At 39.5% G+C, this 18,747-nt stretch overlaps 1 protein-coding gene across 1 annotated transcript in view; it reads left to right on the top strand.

Moving 5' to 3' along the window:
- LOC122792408 (kinesin-like protein KIF28P) overlaps nt 1–18,747 on the top strand; it is a 1,102,337-nt gene that overhangs the window by 1,052,816 nt on the left and 30,774 nt on the right. The gene's annotated exons all lie outside the window — the stretch shown is intronic.

Genomic DNA, 18,747 nt, shown 5'->3' on the forward strand with positions numbered 1-18,747 from the left:
CATTAAACGCTTCTTGGGGGACTCTGGTGATTGAATGACATCCAATGCAGTTTCTATGTTAATGAAATGGGCAAAGAAAACTGGGAAAACATTCTATTGATTGCCTATACATTAAGTCCCTTCTATTAACAAGTAAAATAAGCCCCTAACAGTAACTGTATCACAAAATAAATTCATGGGCAGATTCAGAATCATTACTTCATCACAAGCATGACTTCTGCCTTTACTCAGTGAAAAACTTGAACTTGGACCTACACTTTTAAAATCAGCCAACTTCCCGCTTCTTAAGACAGAAGTGGCAAATTTCACAACACCCATGCTGACAGACAATAGAGGTACGACTGCTGAATCCTATACAATTGCACTTTATAAGCACTTACACGAGTGCATGGATCATGCAATCCCTGACAGAACAAAGATGCTATCCTCCAAAAAAAGGAAGCCAGTCTGGTGCTCTCCTGCTATAAACAAACTCTACAACAGAAGAAAGAAACGGTTGCAAAAAAGAGTAAAATCCCATGATTGGAGGAACTCCGTGGTCAGCCTCAGTAAGAAGTTGATATCCCTCATAAAATCCTCCAAAGCTAGTTACGAAAACAAAATCGCCACTGATTCTAAAGACAACCACAAAGCATTCTATAGCTATGTCAAGAAACTCAATGGCAACACTCAGATCTGCTCTGAGTTACAGCACAATGGCACTAAATATACAGAACCAACTGATATTGCCAACAGCCTGGCAGTGTTAACTTTACCCCTCTCTCATCCCCTAAAGGGCCCATCTCTATAACGGAAGAATGCAATGTTCCTGTAATCACGGCTACACAGGTAAAAAAAACACTCTCCAAAGCCAAGAACACAGCATCCATGGGACCTGACAACATCGCAGGCTGCGTTCTACATGAACTACAGAACGAACTGGCACCCCACCTAAGTACCATGTTCAATCATAGCCTCACTTCAGGCTTTGTGCCCACTGAATGGCGCACAGCAATGGTTATCCCACTCCACAAAGGGGGAGCCACCATGGACCCTGGGAACTACCGCCCCATTAGTCTGATGAGCCTGGTCTGCAAGGCTATGGAATGTATCATCATGGAACTTATAAACAATGACATTGGTAATCTCCAAACTCTGGACCCTACCCAGTTCAGGTTTGTAAAAGGCAGATCATGTCTCTTAAACCTGACAGACGTCTTTGAAGTGGTCACCAAAGCCGTAGATGAGGGTAAGGTGGTTCACACAGCCTATCTAGATCTTGCCAAGACTTTTGACACCATCACTCACTCTGGAATTATTGATAAACTCACTAAACTAGGTATAAATCCCTATGTCACAAGATGGGTTGCCAACTGGCTCACTGACAAAACCCACACTGTGAAAGTAGCAGACTCTAAATCCAGCTTCAGACCAGTGACAAGTGGAGTACCACAGGGTTCAGTCCTAGGTCCTCTCCTGTTTGATATCTACTTCTCTGAATTACAGGCTAACACAGAAGGTCTTTGGCTAACAAAGTTTGCAGATGACTGCAAACTAGGAGCCATAATCAAAACTCATAACGATGTGGACATCCTACAAAAGGGCCTCACTGAGACAGATGCCTGGTGTCAAAGCCATGGCCTGAAGCTCAATGCCAAAAAGTGCATTGTCGTCACTTTTGGTAAAACCTCTGTACCCATGAACTACCACATAGGCGGTAGTCTACTTAACACTGAAAGTGTGATAAGAGAACTTGGGACACAGGTGGACAGTAGTCTCTCCTTTGATAATCGCATCACCACAGTAGTCAGGAATTCCTTCGATGTGGCACACCTCATCACAAAAGGTTTCTCATCCAGGAAAAAAGAGGTCATTGTTCCCCTCTACTCATCACTCATTAGACCCATTATAGAGTACAATGCCCCTTTTGGTATGTACCTCACAAGACATCTACAACAACTGGAAAGGCCACAGAAATACCTCACAAAGAGGATTACCAGCCTGAAACAGATGCCCTACGCAGACGATCTAAAAAACTTCAGCTTTACTCTGTCGCATATCACCTACTCAGAGGCAATCTCTGCCTAACATACAAAGCTATGTCAAACCCAGAGCTGTTGGACATGCTCCATGTAAAGAAATTCCAATCTCTCTGAGCTACACGCTCTAGGGACCTAAACCTTGTCACCACAATAAACCGAACATGCTGGAGGGATAGATTCTTGTCCCAGAGACTTCCCTTACTCTAGAACAAACTACCTATCTATATCAAGCAAAGCTCCTCATTAGCACTCTTCAAGAAAAATCTTGATGATTGGATGGAAGATAGGAAATTCACCCTGGGGATCCCTTCTCTGGCTCTGCTTGACAGGGGCACAGGAAAATAATTTTCTTGGGTGGCAAAAGCCAGGCTACCATTTGGCTAGGCTTATATAGGCCCTAGGGCCAATAGCCTAGTACCTACCTATGAACCTATGAACTTAAAACTGAACAAGCAATACATGAAACATTACTAAATCATCTTTATGTAATTATTATACTCTCAACACAAAAGACAAACAGAATAAGTAGACAATATTTGTAGTTTTCATTACTGCTGCTTTGTTAGTAGTTGGAAAGGCTCCCTTAACTTTAATTCCATTTTAATATCAGGTCAGTTCTTCATGTTAGTGAAATAACTGAATCTATATTACAATGTCGAAATGTTGTAATATCGAACAACAAATGAGCAACGTCGACACATATTCATCAAAACGAATTTAACCGATTTGATGAATACTTTACAGGGCAAAGGTGTAGTTGGCCAACTACACAGTGTTGCCCTATTCTCCACTGTAGTGCGATCTCGGAGTTGGTATATTTAGTTAGGGGGGCAGAGCCCCCCACATTGGGGGGTGTGGGGGGGGGCTTTGCCCCCCACATAGTTATGTTTGTAAGTGTGTGTGTGTGTGTGTGTGTGTGTGTGTGTGTGTGTGTGTGTGTGTGTGTGTGTGTTTGTGTGTTTGAGCAAACATATTCTTTCCCAGGGAAAGAATTCACTGTTTTGACCGTTCGCGCTTTAGTGAGATTGATCTTTATGTGTCGACGAAGAAGCATTCGCTTAAACGCCTCTTCGGTGTTACAGAACCAAATAATTGACTTCTGAAACAAAATTCCTCCTAACCACTATTTGCTGGCCAACATTCTATATTTGGGAGAGACAAGCCAAAAATTCTTTAGAAACATTCAGGTCTTTATAAAACATGCATATTTTATCCTGGCTGTGTGTTTATTTCAGCTAAAATTTGTACCACTTTTAATGAGCTGAAATGTAAAATAACCTTAACAGAGATACTTTTGCTTTCAGTGCATTTTAATACCTTTAAAAAATCCTAAGCAGTGGAAACAGATGTGATTTAACTTCTGTACTTCAAGTTTTCTGAAAGGTTAATACAAAATTTTAACTGTCACAGCTATGAGCCTATGTGTTATTAATTTTTGTTTTAATCAAATAAAACCGACAAGACACAACTGTCTCTTTTTCAGGGAGACCAGAAGCACTATCTGGTTAAGTGACTTTCTCATAGTCACACAGATATACAACTAGATACTGTGGGATTCAAACCTGGGACTTTGTGATGAAGTTTGATAGCTGCTCACAGCCTTAACAATTCATACAGTACTACTAGACATGCCAAAAATGTGACAAACATTTTTTTAACTTTGCTAATTTAAAATGTCTAGAAAATACATTTTCAAAATCCCATCTAAGGGACCCCCACCCTATACACCATTGGATTATTACAGTCATACCTTGAAGAAAAACAAATTATGTACTCACCATAGTGTTCCACCTGTGTTGTCTATTTTCATTCTTCCTCAACAAGTGGGTTTAGATCCAACCTTCAGATCTGACTCAGCTGCTCTTTTACAGCTCATGGATACTGGAACCTCTGCAGCTCCTTCCTTACCCATAATACTCTAGTCCCCTACCATACCTCAGATCTTGTTTGCTGGTCCTTCAGCTTCATAGAAAATTAGAAACAATTATAAAATCAGAAACCAATACCTGCAGCTCAAAGTCAGGAACATTGGTCCCTTAGTATCTCCTTGTTCTTTCAAAAGTCACAAACCAAATTGTAGGGGATTGGAGGGAGGGTAGTTGAGGAAGAATGCAAATGGACAGCACAGATGGAATGTTATGGTGAGTACATAAGTTCTTTATTTGATGTCAATTTTCGTTCATTCCTCAACAAGTGGAGCAGAGTCCCCAGCTACCTGAATCCCAGGAGGACTCTAAGATAGGTTATTCCCGAGCACTGCTGAGTCAAAGGCTGCTCTTCCCCTAGAGACCAGATCCAATTTGTAATGAGCAATAAAGGTATGAGGATTAGTCCAAGTTTCAGCTGCACAAATATCAGCCATGGAAGACCTGGACAAAAATACTGATGAAGCTGCCATGAACCTGGTTGAATGGGCTTTTAAAGGTGTCAACAAAGATAAACCTAATTTGTTGTAGACAGAGGAAATGCAATCCATTAATCATTTGGCTGGAGTTACTTTGGTAACTATTTTGAACCTGTGTAATGATAACGTAAAATATGAATGTTATGTTTGAATTGGAGCTTTTCTACCCGGGCCACTGCTGAAAATGGATACTGTTGACCCAGTCGGACTATCCTGGTTAACAAGTATCAAATAAATAAATAAACAAACTGGTTTGCCCAATTTTTATTCCACAAAAAGAAACAAATAATTGATCTGTTTTTCTCAAATGTTTTGTTCTATGTAAATAGAAACGTAAATGTCTTTGAACATCCATCAAATGTAACATGTATTCTCCTCTCTTTATGAAATTTGAAAAGAAAACCAGATGATTAATTAATTGATTGATGCTGTATTCTGACACCACCTTAGCAAGAAGGGATGGGTTAGTTCGTAATACTACCCTATCTTTATGGAAAATTAAATAAGGAGGCTTAGAAGATAGGGCTTGATGTTCAGAGACTCTTAAAGCAGAGGTTACGGCTACTAAAACAATTGTTCTCCAGGTTAAAAATTTTAGTTCACACTTTGCTGATGGTTCAAATGGAGATTTAGTTAAATCTTGTAGTATTAATTTCAAATCCCATTGTGGAGTTGGATCTTTAAAAGGAGGGGGTCTAAGAAGAAATGCTCCCCTTATAAAGGCCTTAGAAAGTTTTGAAGAAGCTAAGGTGGAATTATTTACTCCATGAGGAAATTAGAAATGGCAGCTAATTGAACTTTACCATTAAAGATTGTAGCTAAACATTCAATAACTTTAGGTACTTGTGCTGAAAAAGGGTCAATGTCTCTTGGTTCTGCCCAAAAAGCAAATCTTTTTCATTTGCCTCTGTAAATTTTTCTAGTGGAAGCTTTATGGGAAGACAAAAGTATGCAACATACAGGGGAGGGGAGCTGTGGTTGTCTGACTATCAGTGGAAGTGGAGAAATCATGCAGTCAACTTTAGGCCTGTAAAGTCCTGGTGAATCATGCCTGTCGGATGAGACAGGATGTCTGGAAATGGATCCAGAATCCAAGGTGGGCAAACTAGATGAGGCCAAAGAAAAGGGAACCAAATCTGACAAAGCCAATAAGATGCAATGAGGCTAACTATGCTCTTCAACTTGAGATGCTTTCTGGTGAAACGTGGGGACTAGCGGAGTTGGGGGTAAGCGTAAAGGAGACTGGGTGGCAATCATGGAGGACAGCATCCCCCTGTGATTCCCCCAGTGGAGGGATAAGAGCTAAGAACTTGCTGCACTTGTTGTTGAGGGGGGATTCAAAGAGGTTGCAGCAAGGTTGGCACCATTGGTGGAATATCTTTACTGCCACTTTCATGTTGACAGACCACTCGTGAGGCAATAAAATTGATCTGCTCAACTTGTCTGCTATCACGTTGGATTTCCCTGGGATGTGCATTGCTGTCAGAAATTTATGGGATGAGAGCACCCATTGCCATACACTCAGAGCTTCTCAATAAAAGGGGTAAGATCTGGTTCCTCCTTGTTTGTTGATGTACCATACCACTTATATACTGTTTATCTGAATCACAACAGTTCCAGAAAGGAGATAGAGTCTTGAAAGGTCTGCAATGCCAGGAGCACTGCTCTCATTTCCAGGACACTGATATGTGTGTTGGCCTCTTCAGGGGGCCAGGTGCCTTGGACTGCCCTTCCCAAGAAGTGCCCCCCATCTAATTTGGGAAGCGTCCATGGTCACTACAGCTTTAGGCTGGGGAAGAATGAAGGTGTGAGTAAATCCACCACAAGAGGTACTTTTTCCATGCCTGAGTTATTCTGATCTAGGTGGACATAGGTAAGTCTAGAACAGACCACTGAGTTGCTAGGATCCATTAAATAATTCTCATCATGCTAATGGAACCAGAACTATTGCATTGGACATTGACCCCAAGGCTTGTAAAATCAATCAAGGTGGTAGAGAAGAATTTTGAATTATCTTTTTGACTTGAAATCGAATAGACTGTACCCTTGGCAAGGGAAGAGAGGCTGTCACTGATACCATATTGAACAAGGCCCCCATGAACTCTAATAGTTCAGATGGTTCTAGCTGAGATTTGTTGTGATTGGTGGTAATTCCAAGTGAGAGCAACGTTAGAGAACATAATCTCTTGCTTTTATCAGAAGATGCCTGGTTGGAGCGGTTATGAGCCAGTCATCCAAGTAAGAAAACACCCGGCATCCCTGCAGTCTCAAGTGAGCTGCTACTACTGCCATGCATTTGGTAAACACCCTGGGCCTGTGATGAGGTCAAAGGACAGAGTTCTGAATTGGTAATGACTGGCTCCCAGACAGAAGTGTAGGTGTCTTCTGGATCATCTGTTCATTTTTATGTGATATTATGCATCCTGAACATCTATTGAGCATATCCAGTCATCCTTGCACAGGAAAGGCAAAATGGACTGAACTGTGACCATCCAGAAGTTTGTGTACTGAACTGATTTGTTTAGATTGCTGAGATGTAAACTGAGTCTGCAAACCCCGGTCTTCTTTGGCACTAAAAATAACTTTGAGTAAGTTCTGGACTCTTTCCGGTCTGGGGGATCACTTGAATGACGTTTTTCTCTAGCAGCTTTACTATTTCTAGTGCTGCTGCTTTCCTCTGACTGGCTGCAACATTGAGAATGTGTTTACTGTTAAAGGGAGGAAGGGAAACGGTATCATATAACCTCTGGAAATAATCCTTTGCATCCAAGTATCTTTTGTAATGTCTAGCCAGGCTCACTGGGTAGGGATAGATGACCCCCGACTTCCTCCAGAGGTGGACTATCAGGCCTCCTTTCAGAAGCCCTGCTAGGATCTGTCAGATAAAGTGTCGCTACATCCTTGATTCTGCAGGCCACCTCTACCACGTGGGTGGCATTTCCCATTACAGTTCCCCCTCTGCCTCTGGAAAAACTATCTCCATGTGTGCGTCACAGAAAGGACCCTGGCCTTTTCTGAACCACATTTTCCAAAAACCTTGTTGATTCCTAAAAAAGTTTTTTTGAGGAGTCAAAAAACATGTGCCATCTTGCTCACAACTGGATGGTGTGTCTTAAACTTTGAGGCCAAACAAAGAACTTCAGTCAAAGGCAACATTGATGAAGGAGGACTTGAATGGCTCTATGAAATCACACAGGCGCATCCAAGCATGTTTCCAAACCGAAATGCCTGAACCCGCCTCCCTTGAGATACCTTCAGCTGCATGTGAAATGAGCCTCATGGACAAATATGTAATGGACTGTGAGGCCATAGAAGTTATGGTCTTAGAGAGAGATTTGGACAGTTCTTTAATCAAATCCCTCTGATGTTTGGTGAAGTGTCCTAAATATTTCACTGATCTGAGCGCAAAAGATGCTGAAGCATATACATGCTTCCCAAATCTGTCCAGTGTCCTGGACTCCCTATTAGGGGGATGGACAAATGAACTCTGTTCTGCGAGTTATTTTTTGTGGCCACCACTATGACCATTGCATCTACCAGTAATCCTTTGCTCCAAAGTTCTCTTCCTTTTTGTGGTGCCAGGATCCTGTCTGGTCTCTTGGAGATTGGCTCAACTGAGTTGGGCTCCTTCCCCACCCACCTAGAAAACAAATCAATGAGCACATTGGCAGGTGGAGTCACCCAGGAGGTAGATGGGCTAGACCCAAAGGCTTCCAGGAATACCGATTCCTCTTGGAAAGGGTTACTGGTAGACCAACCACCCCTTTGCTTGAGACTCTCCAGGATGTCTCCAAAGGAGACATCATCAGATAGTAATCTTGGAGATCCTTCCTCCTCATCAAAAATGGTATCTTCTGCAAACAATTTGTGAGGAGTGTCTAAGTGCCTTCTGTTGCACTTTCTCTTCCTAGGTGCTTCTTCAGCAGAAAGTTCCGGAGATGTATCAGAAGATATGAGTACACCTTTCTGGGTAGTCTGTAGACTTTGGGACAGCTGTCCCTGAGGAGTAGAAAGTTGAGGCTCCAGGCATCAAGACAAATGATACTGGAAAGACGGATTCAAAGGGGGAGGGGGGTTCATGCTTCCTCTAGAAGTAGAGAACACTTTCTCCACTACCTCAAAGGCAGAATGCCACAGGGAGAAGGTGGTCAATGGTACAGAGAAGACATGCTTCCAGATCATCTGCTCCTTCTGACGCAAAGGCAGCCTACTTGAAGCAGAGGTCAGAGCTGAGCTGTTCAAAGCCAAAGATCTGAGGGGCAGAGATGGGTCAGAAAACTTCGGAGTCAACTCCAACACCTTGGATCCAGCAATGGCACTGTAACTCTGAGAGTTATCCCGCTTTGACACACTTGGAGCCAGTCCACGCAGAGAAGGTACTGGAGCAGAAGATACAACAATCTTCAGATTCAACATGGACAATTATGGAAGTCTCAAATCCAGGAGCTCAGAAGCCAAAGATTGGATCAGAGAAGGAGCCAAAACAGGTGGAGAAGTACTTTTGAAGGTCTCCGGACCTGATGGGGTAGGAGCCGGGAGTACTCACATCTCAATTTGTGGATAGAGAAAATTCCTCATCACTCTGTTCACATCTGCGTCTGTCAAACACCTGGAAGAACAAAAGGAAGAGGCCACTGAAGGGGTCCTACAATGATAGCATTTCTCTAGTAAGGTTGATGGAAGACAGGAAGGAACAGGATCTAAACATAAAGCATAATGGGTCCTAGGGAGCTTCTTTGGCTCTGAATGTGTCGGATCCAATGATGTGGATCATTTATCAGCAGGTGTGAGATTCAAGGGTTTAGTCTTTGGATTTGACAATTTCAGATCTGATTGTTTAGACCTGTTGAGAGAAGATTCTAGAGTAGGATCAGAGCTAGGAGTGGAGGATCCAGAAGGGTCCAACGGATGCTTTCTGGACTCCTTCTTCTCTAATCTCTTAGAGATTTGAGCTCCAGATAAAGACTCAGAAAAAGAGGTCTGTAATAAACCTTTAGAAATTAGTTTATTTTTCCATTTCACTAAGGCCTGTGATTAAAGGCCTTACAAATGTCGCAAGACTCTTTTAAATGAGCAGTGCCCAAACAGTACAAATAGGAATTATGTGCATCTGAAAGTTGGATTTTATGCACGCAGTCTTTACATTTTTTAAAATCCAAAGAGTTTTTCTGCCATACTGAAGGAAAAATGCAGTTCTAAAAATAGTAAGAGATAATCTTTTTTTTTAAAGAAAGAAAAGAGAAGAAAATTAAAATTACCAACAATGGTAGTTAATAAGTTACCACAAGGAAGGATAAGGGAGGTATATAATATATATATATAAATATATATATATATATATATATATATATATATGTATATATATATGTATATATATATATATATATATATATATATATATATGGGCTCCCTTTATAATTTCGAAATACTGAAATCCCAATTTTCAGTATTTCGAAATTATAATACCGAAGCCTTGAAATTCAAAAACACCAGCAGTACGAAATTCAAAATACCAAAGTTTGGAGCTTCTGGTGTTGTGGTGTGTGAATGCATATGTGTAAGTGTAGGTAAGTATGTATGAGTGTGTTGGTTAGGAGCTTTAGTGTATGTTAGTGTGTGTTTTGGCTGTGATGTGTGTGTGCAAGGGGCTGTGAAATGTGTGTGTGAGTTACCTTTCTGTGTGTGATTGTGCAATCTTGGAGTTAGTATATATAAGTGTGTGTGTGTGTGGGGGGGCACAGCCCCTCACATGGAGGGTGCAGGGGGGCTTGCCCCTCACTTGTCTGTAGTGTAGGATTGTTTGTTTGATTGTGGGGGGAGATTGTATGTACGTGTGTGGTGTATTTGCACTGTAGGTTTGCGGTTTTAAATTTCGCGGTTATGGGGTTTCGGCATTTAAAGGTTTCGGCTATATAATTTCGAAATACTGAAATTCGGGATTTCAATATTTCGGGATTCTATAGTGAACCCATATATATATATATATATATATATATATATATTTAGATAATAAATTTAAATTTAAATATCCTACTTCACTACAAAGAACAATAAAGCTCGAGAGCTAACAGTGACCATGTCTGTACGTGAAGGCAGCAAATGAGATCTGAGGTTTAGTAGGGGACTAGCACATCATGGGTAAGGGTGGAGCTTGAGAGTTTTCAGTATCCACGACCTGTAAAAAAGTGGCTGAGTTGGATCTAAGGGTCAGATCCGAACCCACTTGTTGAGGAACTAATGAAAATTGACAACATCAAGTAAGTAATTTCACCCAGTAGCTAGAAAATCTCTACTCTGCAAATGCAAAAAATTAATATTTGTGATAGAATGGCAGAATGTCATATTCTTAATCAGGCAGTGCCATAAATGTACTTGAACATATCTTTAAAACATTAAAGACATAAATTTAATTTCATGAATATGTGGTTCACAGTTTTAGTAATTTTTGGTATTTTGAATGAACTCCTACAAAAAAAATTAGACATAATCAAAAATGCAGAAGTATTTATATTTGAAATCTGGACATAGAGATTGTGTTTTACAACTCCAGAAGTATGTGCAACCATTGGTGGAGGGACTATTTTACAATAATAAAAATACAATATCCAATAAATGATGCTTTTGCCAAAGCTAAATAATTGAAACTTTGTTATAAAATACAAATTCCCATTTTATATGTGTAATAAAGCACTTGGAGGATGTGCTTGTTACAGACAGTACCACACATTGAGGGGTTGTAAGGCACTTGTCCTCTTGATTAGTGCCAGACAATGCCGTGGGTATATGGTAACATCCATACAATGCACTCACCCCTCTTCTATGTTCATAGGTTGGTACTAGGCTATCGGCCCTAGGGCCTATACAAGCCTAGCCATAACAATTACCTTCCTTATTGATTTTATGATAACTGAGGATAAAAAGATTTTCATCACATCCATCACACAAAAGCCAAATACATTCATGTTATACATATTTCATGAGATAATAGAAATGTCATGCATGAGAACAACTTGGCTATTAGCTTCTTTGCTGTGTATTTCCTTCACAGTATACTTTGTGCAGCAAACAACAAATAAATACAAAGGAAAGTTGTGACCTGTCATTTACTACAGAGACCAAAGCTGTGATATGTATCATTTACTTACTGCAGCTGCTGTTTAAGTAACGTGTTCAGTCAGGTTCATAAGTTCACAGGTGTATAATAGGCTATTGACCACTGGGGCCTTTATAAGCCTGGCCATGCATCCCAAATGTATCCCACAAGATATGTGAGCCTTAGAGGTTATTTTAACGGGTATATGTAAGTCAGGGTATGATTGACAGACTGCATCTGCCAGTTAGAGACATAGGTGCTAGACTTGGGGTGAATTTCAAATTTCCCATCCACTGGTCTAGATTATGCTTGAATAGGGATAGGGAAGAACTCTGCTTAACATAGATGGGAAGCCTGTTCTAGAGGAGGGGAAAGTCTCTAAAACACATACCTGTGCCTCCAACATGTCCTATTTAGGTTGCAAGCAAGGTTCAAGTCACTAGACTGCATAGTTCTGATGGTATTGGTTTTGTGGACACGCCAAAGGTCCATCAGTGCTGGATCCAAGGATGCTTTCTATGCCAAACACAGATCACCTCTCATGTATGTAGGAAACCAGGTCCGGTGATAGGGCTTTGAGGCAATCTCCACAGGACATGCTGTTTACAACCTGTATTATTTTTATGTGAAACCTCTGTGGACTTTCTAGTTGCTGCAAGTACCTAGTCAAGTACACACTAAAGGAAGCATTATACTCAACAATAGGTCTGATGAGGGCTGAATACAGAGGAACAATGATCTCCTTTGACCTAGATGTTTTGCCTTTGCTTACGAGCGGAATAACACAAAATGATTTCCTTACTAACTTACCCACATGTTGGTTGAAATCCAGGTTACTATCCACATATGTATCCAAATCCCTGACTACTAGCTCCACTCTTGGATGTGTGTTATCAATGAGGGAGTTTCCTAGGGTGGCAAACTTTGCAAAGGATACTGTTATGCATTTCTTGGCACTGAATCTTAAGCCATGGCTTTGACACCAGTCATTTGTCTGTGTTAGTCCTTCCTTTAGGATGTGAGTGTCTTGGGGTGATTCTATAACTGCTACTAATTTGCGGTCATCTACAAACTTAGTTAGCTACAGGCCTTTGACATAGTCTTTGACTTCCAAGAAGTAAATGCTAAAAAGGAGCAAACCCAGCACACAGCCCTGAGGGACTCCACTAATGATGGGCCATCTTTCTGGAAGTGGCTTCCTCCTAACTTCCTGGGACCTATCTAAGAGCCAACTGACTATCCAGCACATAATATAGGGGGGTAATGCCTTATTCCATGAGTCTGTTTACAATGCTGAGAGTGAGGTATTCTATCAAATGCTTTAGCCAGGTCAAGGTAGGCAGCAGTATGTACTGTTTTGCCCTCACCATTGTCTTGGGTGACCTTTTCAAAGAATTCCACCGGGTTGAGTAGGCATGATCTGCCTTTGATGAAGTCAAACTGGGTTGGATCCAGTGTTCTGAAGGTTTCCTGTGTCATTATTAATAATATCCATGATAATTCCCATGACTTAGCATATGAGACTAGTCGGACGTATGGGTCTGTAGACCACTCTTGTGATGAGGGATGACCATTGCAGTCCTTCGTTCACTTGGTACAAAGCCTTTCTGGAGGCTATGGTTAAATAATGACTTCAGAGGCCCAGATAGGTTATGCTCCAGGATATTTATGAGCCATCCTGTGATATTACTAGGGCTCATCGATGAGGTGTTCTTAATCTTACAGATGCATTTAGGACCTGCTTCCTATTGACAGTTGAGGGCATTATGCTTGATGGTATTACTGGGGGGACAGGGGGTAAAATTTGAGATGAATTTGTTGGCCAGCAGATTTGCTGTATCTTCTAGCTTTGTGTATGTGAGGTTTCAGAATGGCTAAAGAAAGCCTTGTGATTGTCCTTGTCTTTGGCCTAAGAGGTTATCAAAATTTGCTTTGGTAGACCTAATCTGCCCTCTTAGTTATTTGTTTAGCCTGATGAGAGAGCTTTTTTCTTGCTGGGTGTTGCACTTCTTAATTTTAGCAATGACCTTTTTCTTTTTGTTGTACAATCTGTTTATGTTTAGATTCCACCAGGGTGTTTTTTTTTAGTTTGTTCTGGGTTTGTTTCTAGTAGGTATATCTGTTTCTATGCATTTATTAACATGACTGTACAGGGTTTTTACATAGGCAGCTGTGTTCTCTGGGTTTGGAGGGGTTTGAAATTGTGTTAGGTAATTGCTTAATAATAAGTTGTTTGCCTTAGTGTAGTTCCTAACTGACTGTTACTGGGTTTGCTGGGGTTGTAGTATTCATTTTTATTTCAAAGGACACAGCTTTTTGGTCTGATCTTACCAGGCAGGACACCATACGTGGGGGAGGGGGGGTGTTCTCCAATATTTGTGAATACCAGATCCTGTATGTTTGTACCCCTCTGGGCATAAGAACTAACTGGTCCAGGGTGCTTCTGCTTACAAAGCCCTAGAATATCTGGGCCTGCAAATCTGGGGTCATGTAGGATTCCCAGTTTGTAGGGGGGTATTTAAAGTCCCCCATGAATATAGTATTGGGTTGAATAGTATCTCCAAAAGATCTACATATGAGCTATGGGTTTTGTGTGTCATAGAAAGTGATCCATAGCTTGCAAGGATATGATATGGTACTCAACCTATAGTAATTTGAACATGGAGAACCTCAAGTGCATCATCCTGTGTGACCAGCCTTAAGGTTTGTTTGTTTTTATATAAATCAAGACACATCCACCTTTAGTTCCTGCCTCTGCAGTAGCTGGTCTAAATGTATGGAAGACATTGTATCACTGCATTCTTGCTAGTTTTCATAAGTAGTGGCATCATCCATGGTGAAGGTAGAACACTGCTTAATGCTAGGCTCATACCAGCCAGTGACACATAGTCCAAGAATCCATAACATCTCTATTCATTTAGTTCAGGGAGTTACTTCACATGTCATTTACACCCATATGAACTATAACTAAGTCATATTGGTAGTTGTGGTTCAATGACCTGAGTGAGTGAGTGATTTCACAGATCCTGGCCCCTGATAGGCAGCTGACCTTACATTCCCTGCCTTTATTTTTTAACCTATAGAAAGAAAATAAGAAGAACCTGAGCTGTAGGCTATTATTTGTTAGCATAACTCAACCTGCAAACACTGAAAGTAGGAACAAAGGCCCTAGAAAAGTAGGAACTTCCTAAGCAAATCTGGACATCTAATTCAAATAAAATGTGACTACCAAGTAGCACATAGCTTTTCCTACTTCCAGCAGGAATGTGCAATACTACTCAGAAAAATATGTTTAATAAACAGAGTGACAAAAAATATGGAAAAATATAAGCACATTATCAAAAAGAGACAGCGCAAAATCTGTAGACTTTAATAAACTCTGTTGCAAAATTCTACCAAGAGGACATTTATTTTTGGTCTTACACAAACAAATGATTGATGCAAAATCAAGGCATTAAACTCAATGCAAAAAATGTATTATCATCCATTTCAGTAAGAGTGATATTCCTGCTAACTACCACATCAATAGCAACACCATAAGTACACACTCAGTGGTGAGAGACCTGGGCACATAGGTTGACAGCCAACTTACCTTTGATCACCATGTCTCCACAGTGGTAAGAAGGGCATTCTATATTGCTTATCTTATAAGAAGCAGCACTGCCTCTAGAAAAAAAGAAGTTATAACATCCCTGTACTCTTCTTTCATCAGGCCAATAACTGAGTATAATGCCCCTTTTGGTATGTACCTTTCCAAGCACCTGCAGCAACTGGAGAGACCATAAAGTTTCCTCACATAGAAAATTCAAGGTCTTCAGCACCTGTCCTTTGTGGATTGTCTGAAATCACTGTCACTTTTTTCTATTTCATATAGACTACTCAGAGGCGATCTCTGCCTTGCATATAAGGCAATCTCTGACCCTACTTTATTGGAAATGTTTCATATCCACAAGTCAAATGGTACATAGGCTACTCACTCTAAAGACCTTAACCTGCTTCCACATCTGTCCCTCTTGGACAAGGGAAATATTTGCTGATCATGGGAATAAGGGCAGAACTTGGCTAGGCTTGTAAGGGCCTTAGAGCCATTAGCCTAGTAACTTCCTATGATGCTATGTAGTGTGATTTTATGTCTGTTAGGCAGCTTCAAAAATTGTGTGTGATGGGAATTCAGAAAATTGTGTGAAGGGGAAAATCAAGTCTGAAAATAGGGACAAATCTCCAAAGTAGGTACATTATGTGAAGGGGTAAATTAGGCCAGGAAATTGTAACGTTCCTCTAAAATAGGGATAGTTGAGAGGTCTGCTTTTTTAAAAAAATGGGATTTTAAAACAATAAAACACCACTGTTCCAATGGGATGAATTATAAATGTAGAGAACCTGCTAAAAAACATGTGCCTATTTCGCACGCACACACACAAACACGCGCGCGCAAACACGCACACACACTCTTACACATACATACACATACACACACAGACACACACACATACCCCGCACACGCACGCACACACACACACACACACACACACACACACACACACACACACTCTCTCTCTCACTTCTGTACAGATAACAACAATAATTGCAACTGATTCATGAAAAAGAATGTCTGAGTTTCCATAACAGAAGTACTGAGCCAACATATTGTAGTTATGTTAGGGAGTGAAGAAAATAAAGCTAGAAGGAAACTTTATTTTTCTTTTGGCATACTAAATTGAAGAATCACAGATTTTTTTTTAATGGATTAAGTTTATTTTTGTCTCCTGAACAGGTGTGTGTGTGTGTGTGTGTGTGTGTGTGTGTGTGTGTGTGTGTGTGTGTGTGTGTGTGCACACGCGCACACTCGCCTGTCAGTCTGTATCTCTGTCTACCAGTCTGTCAGTTTGTGTCTCTGTGCATTTCTGTGTGATGTGTATGTATGCTGTATCTGTGTATGTGGGCACACATGCAAAAGTACTAGGGATTATCCATTCAGTGTCTCTATGCGCATTTCTGTGTGGCGCGCATGTATATGTGTGTGTATGTGTGGGTGCACATGCAAAAGCACTAGGAATTATCCATTCAGTGTCTCTATGCGCATTTCTGTGTGGCGCGCATGTATATGTGTGTGTATGTGTGGGTGCACATGCAAAAGCACTAGGAATTATCCATTCAGTGTCTCTATGTGTATTTCTGTGTTTTGTGCATGTATACTGTATATGTGTGTGTATGTGTGGGTGCACATGCAAAAGCACTAGGAATTATCCTTTCAGTGTCTCTATGTGTATTTCTGTGTGGTGTGCATGTATACTGTATCTGTGTGTATGTGTGGGTGCACATGCAAAAGCACTAGGAATTATCCATTCAGTTGCTATACAACAGTTTTTTTTAAAAAAAACTTTTTATTGAATTTTTAGGACATTGAAATAAAAATACAACAACAACAAACATTAAAATACATATTGAGGAAAAAAAATGAAACGTTAGGAGATATTTATAATACAATTTTGTATGATAAATGTTTATATCTCAATGCAGTCTAAGAACATACAATAACTATCTACAACATAAACTAATGTTAACCAAAAAATATATCAAAATAGATATAGATCTAAAATAAAGCAGGTATATAGATATAAAGGAGACAGAGGTCCATGAAACCCAAAAGGAGAGTAGCCAACTATACACTATTAATAATGTGTAGCACCTTTTCTATAGCTTTGTTGATTTGTATCGACTTCTTGGGACTTTTCACTATCATTTTCTGCGCACTGATATATGTACAGGCTAGAATTTTAAAATTATTCCAATTCAGTTTAGTACGATCTAGCCAATTTTGGGTAATATAAAGTTTTATTAGTGAACATATGTATATTAGTACTTGTGAATCCAATTTGGAGAGATAAATATTTGGTATATGTAGTAATGCAGTCTCCCAGGATAGGGTGGATTTATGATAGCCCATTTTCTGTAAACGGACTTTTAGGGAAGTCCAAAATTTATGTGAGTGATAGCAAGACCAAAAAATATGTAGAAGATCTGCATTAGGATGAGAACAACAAAAACATGAAGCCGATTTATTAGCGTCAAATTTGTTAAGTTTAGAAGGAGTAAAATATGCATTATTATTAATCATTAGTTGGGTATAAAAGAGTTTTTTGAAGGGCGAGTGTTCTAGTGTATTTTTAATAGCTGAGAGTTTCTGATTTATAGATATATGAGAATTATGTTTGTCCCAATAATTGGAAAAGAGACAAATTGTATTATGAATTATTTGATTAATAAGATTATAGGATTTAGATAACATTTTCTTTGGGAGTGTAAGTACCTGTATAACCGCTTTATAATTAGTAATATCTATGTTATCTACTTTAGTGCATATAAAATTAACATTGACAATATCTCTTATTTGACGTAAGGTGGTTAAATAATTAACATTAACCTTAAGAATTTTAGCATATTAGTGAGAGTTTCATTTTGTATTGTAACAAATCCCAAACAGTGAGATCTTTGATCAGGGAAAGTTTGAAAGATTAAAAGAAATATTATCTAAATTAATATTAGGATTGAGATGGAGAGGTTGCATTAATTGAAATGTATTTTCTAAGTTGACAAGTTTTAACAGTTCTTGGAAAGCAAAAATTTTTTGTTTTAAAGAATTAGGAATTTTTAATTTTTTCATGACATCTAAAGAAAGAAAAGGAAGAGCTAATGGATTAATAATTTTAGTTAAGATGTGTTGATACCATAATTTTGTCCAGATAGGGTATTGATTGTATTTCTCAGTATTTATATTCAGAATAGATAATAATTTATTGGCCGAGATAATCAAGTAATAAAGATGAAAGTTCGGAAGACCAAGTCCTCCCTTATTTTTAGGAGAAATTAATTTAATGTAAGAAATTCTCACTGATTTGGGAAACCATAAAAAACTAGCCAGGACTTTATTAATTTTTGAGAAAAAAGATTTTGGAATCAACTGATCCACAGCATTAAATTGAAATAGCAGTCTGGGGAGAATATTCATTTTTATTATTGCTGCTTTTGATAGAAGTGATAAATTAAGCAATTTCCATCTATTTAGATCAAGTATAATAGACGACCATACTTTGGCTAAATTATTCTGAAATGTGGAGAGACCATTATGATTTATAAAAATCCCCAAATATTTAAAATTCTGAACTATCTGGAAAGTGTGATAATTCTGAACTATCTGGAAAGTGTGATCAGGAAACAAATATGATTTG

The sequence above is a fragment of the Protopterus annectens genome, chromosome 1.part2 (assembly GCF_019279795.1).
Source record: "Protopterus annectens isolate FY-2018-M chromosome 1.part2, PAN1.0, whole genome shotgun sequence".
NCBI classification, from domain to species: Eukaryota; Metazoa; Chordata; order Ceratodontiformes; family Protopteridae; genus Protopterus; species Protopterus annectens.